At 34.8% G+C, this 12,768-nt stretch overlaps 1 long non-coding RNA gene across 2 annotated transcripts; it reads right to left on the minus strand.

The window, feature by feature from the left end:
- Nucleotides 1-404: 404 nt before the first annotated feature.
- On the minus strand, nt 405-12,721 carry LOC137495884 (uncharacterized). Of its 2 annotated transcripts, XR_012408048.1 has the most exons (7): nt 12,373-12,721; nt 12,099-12,244; nt 7,819-7,852; nt 7,678-7,718; nt 2,732-2,843; nt 2,552-2,590; nt 405-1,349 (listed from the first exon to the last, which is right to left on the minus strand). It is a non-coding gene; the product is annotated as an uncharacterized lncRNA (long non-coding RNA). The 2 variants fall into 2 exon arrangements; XR_012408047.1 differs by lacking the exons at nt 12,099-12,244; nt 12,373-12,721 and adding an exon at nt 11,442-11,688.
- Nucleotides 12,722-12,768: the final 47 nt, after the last annotated feature.

The following is a 12,768-nucleotide window of genomic DNA, read 5'->3' on the forward strand; positions in this document are numbered from 1 at the left end:
AAATTCAGGTCAGCATTGACACTGTTATTTTTTTAAATGAGCAATTATTTTAAAATGTTCTACTAGCTCAGTTAAAAACAGTAATACTTCACCTGTATAACAATTATTTAAATACTTAAATGAGTAAATATAACAAATCGGTAAATTTGTAAAAAAAAATTGGATGCATTTTTAAATTGCTTTCTCGATTGCTTTAAAGGCAGAAATAATAAACTTTTCATTATTTTCATATTCATCGTATTTGTTCTGCTCTTTTAAAATAACTTGTACTTAAAGTACTTGACCTGCATAACAATTATTCAAACAAACAAATAAATACAGCATGTAGTACACCAACGTACACCAGGCAAATTTATATCTACAACCCCAAATCAGAAAAGAAAGAAAATAAAAATAAAAATTGTAAATTTACCTTGACTTGTATTTCATTGCAGATAATACAACAAACATTATTTATTATTACGTAACATTACTTAATGGGTTCCTTATGATTTTATTATCATTTTTTCCAATGTATTCCAATGTTGGTTTTTGCATCACATTTTTAAAAAGTTGGAACAGTAAAGCATTTACAACTTTGTAATGTTGCCATTCCTTTTCACAACACTCAAAAGACGTTGAGGGGCTGAAGATATCAAGTGATGAAGTGTTTCAGGTGTAATTTTGTCCCATTCTTTTGGCAAACAAGTCTTAAGGTAGGCAACAGTACAGGGTCTTCGTGGTCACATTTTGCACTTGAACATGTGCCACACATTCTCTATTGGAGACAGGTCTACTGCAGGCAGGCCAGTCAAGTACCTGTATCATCTTCCTCCGCAGCCAGGACTTTATAATGTGTGCAGAATGTGGTTTTGCATTGTCTTGTTGAAATATGCATGGTAAAGAAGGCAGCATATTGTGCTCCAAAATCTCTGTGTATCTTTCAACATTAATGATGCAATCAAAGAAGAGCAAGTTCCCTTTGACAGGGGAATTGTCACAACCCCATACCATGACAGACCCTGGCTTTTGAAATTGTTGCTGGTAAAAGTCTGGATAATCCTTTTCTTCTTTGCTCCAGGGCACACAACATTTATTTCTCCAAAAACACCTAAAATACTGATTTATCTGACCACAGTCCACATTTCCACTGTGTGATGATCCATTCTAGATGCCTCTGAGCCCAGAGAAGTTGACGGTGCTTCTGAACACTGTTTACATAGGGCTTCCTTTTGGCACAGTACAGTTTTAAGTGGCATTTGCGGATGTAACTACATATTTTGGTACTTGGCAAAGGTTTGCCAAAGTAGTCCTGAGCCCATGTGGTGATATCACTTACAGACGAATGACAATTCTTGATGCAGTGTCGCCTGAGAGATAAGAGATCACAGTAGTTCAGCTTAGGTTTGCACCTTTGTCCTTTACACACAGAATTTCCTCCAGATTCTTTGAATCTTTTAATCATGTCATGCACTGTTGAAGGTGATAAATCTTAATGTCTTCCTATCTTTTTTGAGGAACATTGTTTTTAAACTTTTCAATCATTTTCTCACATATTTGTTGGCAAACTGGTGGTCCTCTGTGCATCTTTGCTCTTAAAAAGACTAGACCTTTCTTGGATACTGCTTTTGTAATCATAATTACAATCACCTGTTGAAATCATCTGTTTCAAATCACATCATTATTTAATCAATTTACCAGATTACTTTTTTGGAATGTGATGCAGGTCTGACAGCAAATGATGAATACTTACAAATTAAATTAAGTTGCCCAGATAAAACATGAAATATTTTGTCTTCATATTGCCTGTAATGAAATATAAGTCAAAGTAAATTTTAAACTTACTACTTTGTTTTTTTTATTTGTGTTTTCCATACTGTCTAACCTTTTCTGACTTGGGATTGTATATACAGTCAAGCCTGAAATTATTAATAACCTTGGGGTATGAATAATTTCAAGCTTGACTCTTTATATAGAACTTAATCAGATTTATCTAATATTTTCAAGATTTAAAATGTCTAAGTTTACCTTTGGACCCTCTACATTGACTCTTAAAAAAGCTTCTATATGTGTATTAAAGATTCCACAAAGGGCTAATTCAATGAAAATCTAAAATCTTTAGATTATGAAACTGTTCTTTACACTATGAAAAAATGGTTCAATAGTTGAATAGAACTCTTCACAAAAATGTTCTTTGTTGTTCTTTTACTATTAAGTGGGGTACACAGGGGCATCGACCCCAAACCAAACAACTATGACATCACTGTGAAAACCCTTTTTTGGTTTATCCTGGCACATTTATCTTTTTAAAGAGTATAAAGTATGTGTAAATAAAGACACATGAATCTCACATGAACAGTTACAGTTATTTAATCTGTGTGCCAAATTCAAACTGAACTAGAGGCCAAGAACAGTAAATAAGCTAATTAGTGTTCAAAAAGGGTTAAAGTAAGCACACAGTGAAAAAAAAAAGGTTTAGCTACTCATACTTGACCTCACTGTAAAGTAAATAAGTGTGAAAGTTATTTGAGACTAAGACACAACAGCAGAGAAAAGAAGCAAAGATACTTACCAACTTTATCAGTCAGGTTGAGTCTGCATGTGAAGTGTTCTTTTCCAGTCACACCAAACCGGCAGGAAAATAATAGCAAAACAAAGTGCTGGGTCTCATTACTGATCATTCAAACTCATTCCAGAACATCACTATCTTGTAAATCTAAATGGACGTCAGAAAAATCAAAGTTGTCTTTACCATATACAGGTCTCTTCCAGGCATCCTGGACACATAAAGAATTAATGGACTCCTCGTCATGTCCTTTTCTTGAACTGCAGATCCTTTGCACACATTTCTACACACATAATAACTATAAATACAAAAAAAATGAAAAGATATTTTTGTGCATCTGGAAATGAATTAAAAGACAGAACAGAACAGCGTCTTTCTGAAAAAAATTCAAAGGGGGGCTAAAACAAAACAAAATTCAAAATCCTGGCGACCCCGGATTAATAAAGGGACTAAGCCGACAAGAAAATGAATGAATGAATATATGAAATTATATAAGATTTCTTAAAAGGATAATGCAAAAATGTTAATTCTGTCATTTTTTTTCTTACCCATCACTTTTCACAAACCTGCTTGACTTTTTTTTTCTGTTGAACACAAAAAAAATATATTTAGCAAAATGCTGGAAACCAGTAACTTCATTGTATCTATCTTAATTTCTAAAACTGTCTGTATTTTCTGGTATCAATGTCATTTTTAATGAGCATTTTTTATTTCTTTTTCTTTTTTTGTTGCAGAAAGCTAAACTGCGTCTCTCTGCTGAAGTGCACCACCCGATGGAGAGGTGAATGAGTGGAGTGCAGATGGAGCGTATGATTGTCCTGCTTTAAAGGGAGACTCTTCCACCAGATGAGCGCTGATCCTGGTCCTTGACTCTGTGTGTGTTCATTCAGGGAAAGCGCTTTTGGCCCATTTGCTGACATACACGAGTAATGATAGTGTCAGTAGACTCGGCTGGTCGCTGGCTTCATTCTAGAGCTCCCTGCTTCCCATTTACTACTCCTCCTCGCTCTGTTTTTCATTTTACACCTCTTCGATTCATGATGTTTACAGTGTGAAATTAAATTTTGATTCTAATTGTTCATATTTTGGTATTTGTGAGAATTAAGGTTAAAAGTAGTTTTTAAAAATAGGTTGATTCATTTCAGAACTCAGGTGTGTATTTTAATTAATTATGTCATATAGGAAATTAATTGTGATGTAATTTAAATGGACATTTGGTAGCATTATGAGAAATATGTAGGTCTATAAAATAAAGTGATTTTTATTAAATACATCAAACACTTCACCTCAAAAAGATGAAGTATTTGAAATAAGTCGGTCATGGTACCAAAAAATGTGATCAGAAATTCAGAAGACAGTAACTGTGAAATATACAATGTGTTAGTATAATAGTATAATATACAATGCTTAGCCTAAATAAGTACACCCCTCACAAATCTATCTTTTAAATTCATATTTTAATAAAGCTATAAACTATTATATCTGTGCATATACATTAGATTAGTACTGAAGCCAAATCTGGGGCTTATCTAACAAAATATTTACAATAATAGTCCAAAAACTAGTACACCCAAATTTATGTCATAGAAAAATATTAAATAGAAATTTAAAAAGAGAAAAAAATAAAGAGAAGCAATAAAATTTAAAAATTTCATTATTTTGAAGATTTTTTTGTAATATTTTGTGTGAATTTAATTGTGTTATCTTTCAATTTTTACATGTTTGGTGACTAAAATATTGTTAGAATAAATATATCTGTTTAATAAATCTGTTTTATATAAATGCATCAAAAGACTTCCCTATATTTACTGAGAAATGAATAAACATATTTTTTTTAAATGGAGTGTACTCAATTATGCTAAGTGCTGTATAATGTATTTTATATCATTTTAAATAATCATTTTTGATTTTAAAACTAATAAAACTTTTTTTCAAAATAATCTTATTGCAGAAAAATCATTCTAATATGTTGATTTAGCATTAAACTTTTGCTATATAAAACAGTTTCTTTTAAAATGATTACTGCTGAAACAGGTTGTGTTGCTGAATTTTAATTCCAGGTTCTTTAAGAAATAGAAAGTTTGAAAAAACATAATTTAATTGAAATGTATTAGTAATACTTTTATTTGTTGCCTTTCAATTAGTTGACCCACAAACTGACAGTTTTACATTTATTACATTAACATTTGCACTCGCTGGCCACTTCATAAGGTACACCTCACAAGTAAAGAGTTGCACCCCCTTTTGCCTTCAAAACTGCCTTAATCCTTCATGAAATAGATTTAACAAGGTCCTGGAAATATTCCTCAGAAATTTTGAAATTAAGTGATAGCATCACGCAGTTGCTGCAGATTTGCCGGCTGCACATCTATGATGTGAATCTCCTGTTCCCGTTCCACCACATCCCAAGGGTGCTCAATTGGATTGATGTCTAGTGACTGTGGAGGCCATTTGAGTACAGTGAACTCATTGTCATGTTCAAGAAACCAGTCTGAGATGATTTGCACTTTATGATATGGTGCATTTTCCAGCTGGAAGTTGTTCCAAATATTGTATTTTGGTGAGTGGGTGCAAATTGTTGCCTCAGTTTCCTGTTCTTAGCTGACAGGAATGACACCCAGTGTGGTCTTCTGCTGCTGTACCCCATCTGCCTCAAGGTTTGATGTGTTATGCGTTCAAAGATGCTCTTCTGCACTTCTGGTTGTAACGAGTGATTATTTGATTTACTGTGGCCTTTCTATTAGCTGGAACTAGTCTGGCCATTCTCCTCTGACCTCTGGCATCAACAAGGCATTTGGACCCACAGAACTGCCATCCACTGGATATTTTCTCTTTTCTGACCATTTTCTGTAAACCATAGAGATGGTTGTGCATGAAAATCCCAATTGAAATCATCAGCAGTTTCTGAAATACTCAGACCATTCCGTAGGGCACCAACAACCATGCCACGTTCAAAGTCACTTAAATCACCTTTCTTCCCCATTATGCTGCTTGGTTTGAACTGCAGATCATCTCGACCATGTCTACATGCCTAAATGCATTTAGTTGCTGCCATGTGATTGGCTGATCAGAAACTTGCGTTAAAGAACAATTGGATAGGTGTACCTAATAAAGTGGCCAGTGAGTGTATGTCTTGCTATTTTATATTGGAAAACATACAATATTAGCAAGTCCGTTTGTACTAAAGATTCTTCTAATTGCATTTTTTGCCACTTAATTTAACATCTCATTCTTTGTCTTTAATTTGGAACTCTAAGGTATTTTTCTCATAGCAATTTAAAGGAAAGCTTCTATCATTGTTGACAACAGATTTAGAAGCTTTCAGCACAAACCTAAAGATGTTTGGTGCGTTTTGTATTATGCGTGGATTATTTATTGCGAACAGAGCTGCTCTGAGGCTCTGAAAACACTTTCATCAAAATTCTCACGTTAAAAATATCACCGTGCAGCGCATCAGATTTCATATTTATTTATATATATTTACAAAACAGTCTTTACAATTTGAATATAAATGATATATTTTTTTCTACTTGCCAACACCAATTTTTACTGACATTTGGCACTTGGTGAGTGTTAATGTTAAGCTGTGTCATACACTTTAGCTTTTGTTCTGTCACTAAATTTCCATTATTGAGAAAAATGTAACTCCTCTTCTTTAATAAATTAGATTTCACAACAATAATCTGTAATAACTCTTGATATCCATTTCTAATTAAAAGCAATACTCTGCATATCGCTTGCAGAAAAATGCTGTCAGTGTAAAACTGCTGTTGCTTCTCTTATGAATGCGGTGTGAAATGGGCCTCAGGGTAGAAGAGAGAAAGACAGAGGGAGAGATTTGGTGGATGAGGAGTCCAAAGTGTATATATGTGTGTGATGGCTGTTGGCCAGGTGCAGTAGAGTAATGGAGCAATTGATTGCTGATTGACCCCAATGCCACTAAGGACACTTCTTTCTGTTCAGCCACTGCATTACTTTTATTTTCATTACGACCACAAGAACTGAGACCTGCAACCACCAGCCACTCGATGACACATTATACAGTCAAACCAAATGTTATTCAGATGCCTTTGAAGGTTCTCACATTCTTACAGTTTAGAAAATGGTAATAAAATATGACAATATCTCAAATTCATCTTGCTAATGGTATTTTTTTTATAAAAAGCTAATAACAATGAACCAATAATTACTACTAACATATGTTAGTATGACAACATTTATACAACTATCACTATAACTTTAAACAGATTTGTGCAAACCTTTAATATTTTACTAAAACCAAACTTAACCAAACAATAATTGTTCTTCGGTTTATGTTGCACTAAATAAATTTGTGTTTTTGTAACCCTAAGTTGAATCAAAAATGAAATCCAAACCATTTGGTTAAAAGTGTAATTTAAATTCAGTAAAACCAACAACATTTTTATGTTTGATTGGACCCAATGCTGGATTACAACAACCCAGCATTTTTAGTGTGTGCTTTTTTAAATTTCACTGTACATTATGAAGACTCGTTCATGCATTCATTCATTTTCCCATAGTTTAGTCCCTTTATTCATCATGAGTTGCCACAGCGGAATGAACCGACAATGTATTCAGCATATGTTTTACATAGCGGATGCTTTTCCAGCTGCAACCTAGTACTGGGAAACATCCATATACACTTATTCACACACACACACACACACACACACTACAGCCAATTTAGTTTATTCAATTCATCTATACTGCATGTCTTTGGACTGTGGGGGAAACCGGAACACCCGGAGGAACCCCATGCGAACACAGAAGGAACATGCCAACTGACCCAGCTGGGACTCACACCAACAACCTTCTTATTGTGAGGAGACAATGCTAACGGCTGAGCCACTATGTCACCCCTTTATGATGATTTTTTTTAGTATAATATGTTAGTTTAATTTATTTTGCTATCCTGACTTTTATAAATGGCCTGTGTCCTGAAATATATAATAATATAGAAAAAATAAATATTAACTAGAAATATATAAATTATGACTAGCACTAAAGTATCAGAAATTATATCTGGCTTCTGAATTATTTGTGGTTGGACTATATAAAAGGAAAAAATAAGAGAATGATGAGAAGAGTATCATGGACAAGTAAAAACTGACCTGTTCAGAGGGACTACAGCTGAAAGAGTGAGTGGCGAGAACTGAAAAAAAAAACACACACACATGTGATCAAGGGTGCGAACACAGCAGACTTGTGGAAAAGCGAATGGATGGATCAGAGTGAATCAGCGAAAACACAACCTCTTTCTGAAAGTCACTGCAGGTCAACGAGTGCCTGTAAAACAAAGAGTGAAGACGAGTCTAGCGCATACATTAACATCAGCTATTTCTTAATACTGTTATAATGCAATTATTAACCAAAAGATGTAAACATTTTAGGTTTTAACTCCTTAATTGATATTCTGGGTTGACATTTGGTCACATGTTATTGTTAAAAAAACTAAAAATCTGCTTAGAGTGGTGTCAGAAACATAATTCAAGCAATTAAATTCATCTAATTTAGTGGAATTTAAAGTGTTCAAATGACACAAGTACAACCTATATGTCTTTTTATCATGCATATAGTCTCTTATTATACATTTGAGTCAATAGGCCCAGACAGAATCTGCAAACTTTTTTTTTTTGCTATTTCTGGGCAAAATATTGTAAAAAATCAGCAGATTCATGCTGAATGATTTTGGGTGTATCGTAACTAAGAACTTAACATGTTAAATACAAAAGTATCAAATTTTAACTTGTATTTAATGTTTACAATGCAAATCCTATTAGATCATTTCATTTGGTAAACAAAGCAAGTCTCTCATATAATATATCTACCATATATCTAAAAAAGACAGAAATTATTACTTTACAAACTGTTTTGCAAGTAAATCATTTGAACGTTTTTATTCATTCATTCTCTTTTCAGCTTAGTCCCTTTATTAGGCTGGAGTTGCCACAGCAGAATGAACCGCCAACTTATCCAGCATAGGTTTTTACGCAGTGGATGCCCTTCCAGCCGCAACCCATCACTGGGAAACATACACACACACACATACACACACACTACAGTCAATTTTAGAATACCAAAATCAACTATACCATGTCTTTGTACTTGTAAGGGAAACGGGAGCACCTGAAGGAAACCCACCTACACAGGGAGAACATGCAAACTTCACACAGAAATGCCAACTGACCCAGCAGAGGCTCAAACCAGCGACCTTCTTGCTGTCAGGCGAACGTGCAACCTACTGTGCCACCGCGTCGCCCTAAACGTTTTAAGTTCATTAATTTTTTTCATTAAATTAATTTAAAAACTACAAATATAAATTTACACACAACTAAATAAATAGACTTAATAATGAGCTGAAATTATGCAGAAATCTGCAGCTGCTTTTTAAACCCACTTTTTATTTTCAGAGACCATTTAGAGGCCAGAAAATCAAAGTTAAAAAGGGGACTTCTCTCATGTCAAACTTTAAAAAATGTAGCTAAGAGGAATAGACGTACCATGCAGTCGGATGTTTTGCTGGTTGTTGATCATTTAGCTGCATGAAATCATTGAAAATGCTTTAAAACATTAACTATAGTAAAAACATTTTAGACAGCACATACTAATTTCTTACAGTCTCAGTCATTCAGTTTTTAAATATGGTGTCTACACTGACAAAGGCCTATTCACACTATGGATGATATAACAATAAAGATCAAGATATAGTTCCAAAATATATATTCAGAATTTAAAAGAATGCAGATTTTACACCATGACTATAGTGATACCTGTGCACAGGAATGCTTATAGATTATAATTACTTTTAGAAGGATTTTTGTTTTTACCTGCTGGATGATTACACCATTGACAGCTAATAAAACCACAGATATGCAGCTATTGACAGAATTGCATACTTTAACGTGATCAAAGATTTGGTGCCAGATTGCAAAACTGCAGCGTGTGCTCATAATTGACATTCTGATAATGTGTATTAATGTGAACACTAATACAGTTTGCAAGTGTGAATGGAACTTTTGTGGTCTATAGGATTTGAACACACTCATCAGATGGACATCATTTCAATTTTAAGTAATACTGACATACCTTATACTTTTTATTAGACATTGAGAGGACAGTGAAGGCTCTTTGTAAAAAAAAAAAAAAGCACTAAAGACAAACTAATAAACTATCAGTATTATAAAATCAAGGTGTCTTTTCAAAACACAAACTGTATTTGCAATACTTTGGAAATGTGAGAAGTTGTTGTTTGACGTTTATATTTAAGAAATAGTTTAAGACATAACTGCTCATGCAACTGGTGTGGATTCAGATCCTGTAGATATTAGGCCCAGTAAAGTAATGGAGCAATTGATTACTGACTGACCCCAATGTCACTAAAGACACTTCTTTCTGTTCAGCCACAGCATTATTTTCATTACAACCACAAGAACTGAGACCAACAACCACCAGCCGCTCTATGACACACTATACAGTCAACCCAAATGTTATTCAAACATAAACAATAAAAAAGTATAGTTCTAAATATATATATATATATATATATATATATATATATATATATATATATATATATATATATATATATATATATATATATATATATATATATAAATAAATATATATATATATATATATATATATATATATATATATATATATATATATATATATATATATATATATATATATATATATATATATATATATATATATATATATATATATAATTCAAAAGAATGCAGAATGCACACCATGAGTGATGCCTGTGCACAGGACCACTTAGGTTATAATTACTTTCAGAAGGATTTTTGTTTTCATTGTGAGGACAGTGAAGGTTCTTTGTAAATAAAATGCAGCAAAGAAAAACTAATTAACTCTCAGTAGTATAAAATCAAGGTGTCTTTTCGAAATACAAACTGTATCTGCAATATTTTGGAAACCTGAGAAGTTGCTGTTCGATGCTCATCCAACGGGTGTGGATTCAAATCCTGTAGATCACAGGTGTCAAACTCAAGTTCCTGAAAGGCAGCAGTTCTGCACAGTTTAGTTTTAACCCTAATTAAACACACCTGACAAAACTAATCGATATCTTCAGGCTTGTTTGAAACCTACAGGTAAATATGGAGATGGATTGGAATTAAACTGTGCAGGGCTGTGGCCCTCCAGGAATTGAGTTTGACACTCCTGCTGTAGTGTGTCTTAGGAACAGACAGTGTCTAATTTTTCAAAATTGTCTTTACTTTTTTTTAGGAGTAAGTATTTTAGAAAGACATTATTGCAGCTGTATATATGCAAAGAACATTGAACTGCACTTAAAACAAAATAAACGAATCATGTCAAACAAATAAAAGTCTCGGTGTGTTCTGCTATTTGGAGGAGAGTATACGTTCAAGCAAGATGCCCTATTTCTTTTTTCTTTTTTTTTTTGTAGAAATAATAAAACTTCCCTTTTACCTCAGTTTTTTATCCTCCAGAGCCAATATTCACTTCACTCAACGCCAGAAGCAGCCTCACGTGCACGAGTCGTTTAGCTCTAGAAGGCTGTCAAAGTGGGCCATGATTGACAGGAACTCTTTCCACGCACTAATTGACGTGGAAAAAGTATGGAAGATGCAAATTATCTGGCATTTCATCGCCCCGTTTTCATAATCAGGAACGGTTCGAGATTAGAAGCCATTTGTTTGTCTGTTTGTTTATTTATTTGTTTATTTTCGGGCGCACGAAAAACTGTGGAAAAAATCGCTTGCGTTGCAGATTTTCTCCCTGTGATAGCATGTTTTTCGCTTTGTCTATTCAGCACACAGCGTGTCAGCGCGCGTTTGTGTGTGTGTGTGACAGCCGGTTGTGCGGCGGCGAAGGGTCGCTCACTCACCATCTGTAAATTGCTTTTTTTCAGCGGGTCGGTGCTGCGCCGGGGCCCCGCTCGCTGTGTGGAGGGAGCCGTTCCGCAGTAATGAGTTTGTCGGCGTTTGGGGATCGCGCACGGTGCGCGCCCTGGGTCACTAATTCAATCCTGAGAGCGTTCTAAATAATTATTAATACCTGCTAAGCGTTAATAGAGCTTCATAGGCGATTCATCAAGCTGTCGATTTATTTTAGGGGTTGCGACATTTTGTGTCTATGATTTCAAACACGTCCAATAAACGTGGCCAGCGTACAGACCTCTAGAGGGGAGGCTTTTTATTGCAACCCTTTGAAAATGACCATTATGAGTCCAATCGTTAATTTAGTGCTCTTTTTGACAACCCATATACTCCATAATGACGTATGGATTGCTTGTTTGATTCTTAACAGGTATGTAGGCCTACATATAAAAAATGGTTTATGAGCACGATGTAGGCTACACATTTCCAAAGTGTCTTCATAAGAGTGTGTGTGTGTGTGTGTGTGTGAGAGAGTGTGTGTGTGTGCGCGCAGTGCATTGTGCGTGTGTGTGTGTGTGAGAGGCTCTTGTAAGCTGAGCCATAGAGACGCTGACTACAGGGGAATCTCATCGGCAATGCAGCCTAGACGCCAAAGAACACACTACCTCTTCCTCTCACTTCCTCTTTCTACTTGCCTCCATCTCCATCATTAAATGCACCTTGGCCTATGGTATGAAAACCACCATGCAAGATAAAATGTGGGTCTAGGTATACAGTGCATCTTTCATTTTGGTACAGCACAGCCTTCTGACTTAAAAACAAAACAAAACAGAAAAGCAAATAAAGAAAATTAAAATGAGCTTTGTCCTCATTCACACATATTAACTTACACATCATGCTTATAAATAAACTGTCAAAAAAGAAAATAAGTAAACTCACCTCCTATCAAAACAAAAACAGTGTGTCAGTTGTGTACTAAGCTAGGATGAAGTGATAGCTGTCACACACATTGTCTCCTCTGACACAGCAGAAAGGAGAGGAAGTCAGGAAGAAGAGTGGGGGAAGGGATTGAGAGTGAGCTGAGATTGAGCTTCAGTCTAGGATGCTGCCTATAAGCCGAACGAGGACAGACAGCATCTCAATGGCCACCTCCTGCTCCAACCAAACGTGGCCTGTTGTGTGCATAACACCGAAACATGACAAATGTCATGTTTAGCAACTCAGTGTAAGTGTCATCCAGGCTACATTTCCATTTGAGAAAGATGCATGCAGGCCTTCCCGTCGTCTGCTTTTAGTAAAAAGTATAAAAAGCATTAGAGTCAGTAACACGATAAC

The sequence above is a fragment of the Danio rerio genome, chromosome 6 (assembly GCF_049306965.1).
Source record: "Danio rerio strain Tuebingen ecotype United States chromosome 6, GRCz12tu, whole genome shotgun sequence".
NCBI lineage: Eukaryota > Metazoa > Chordata > Actinopteri > Cypriniformes > Danionidae > Danio > Danio rerio.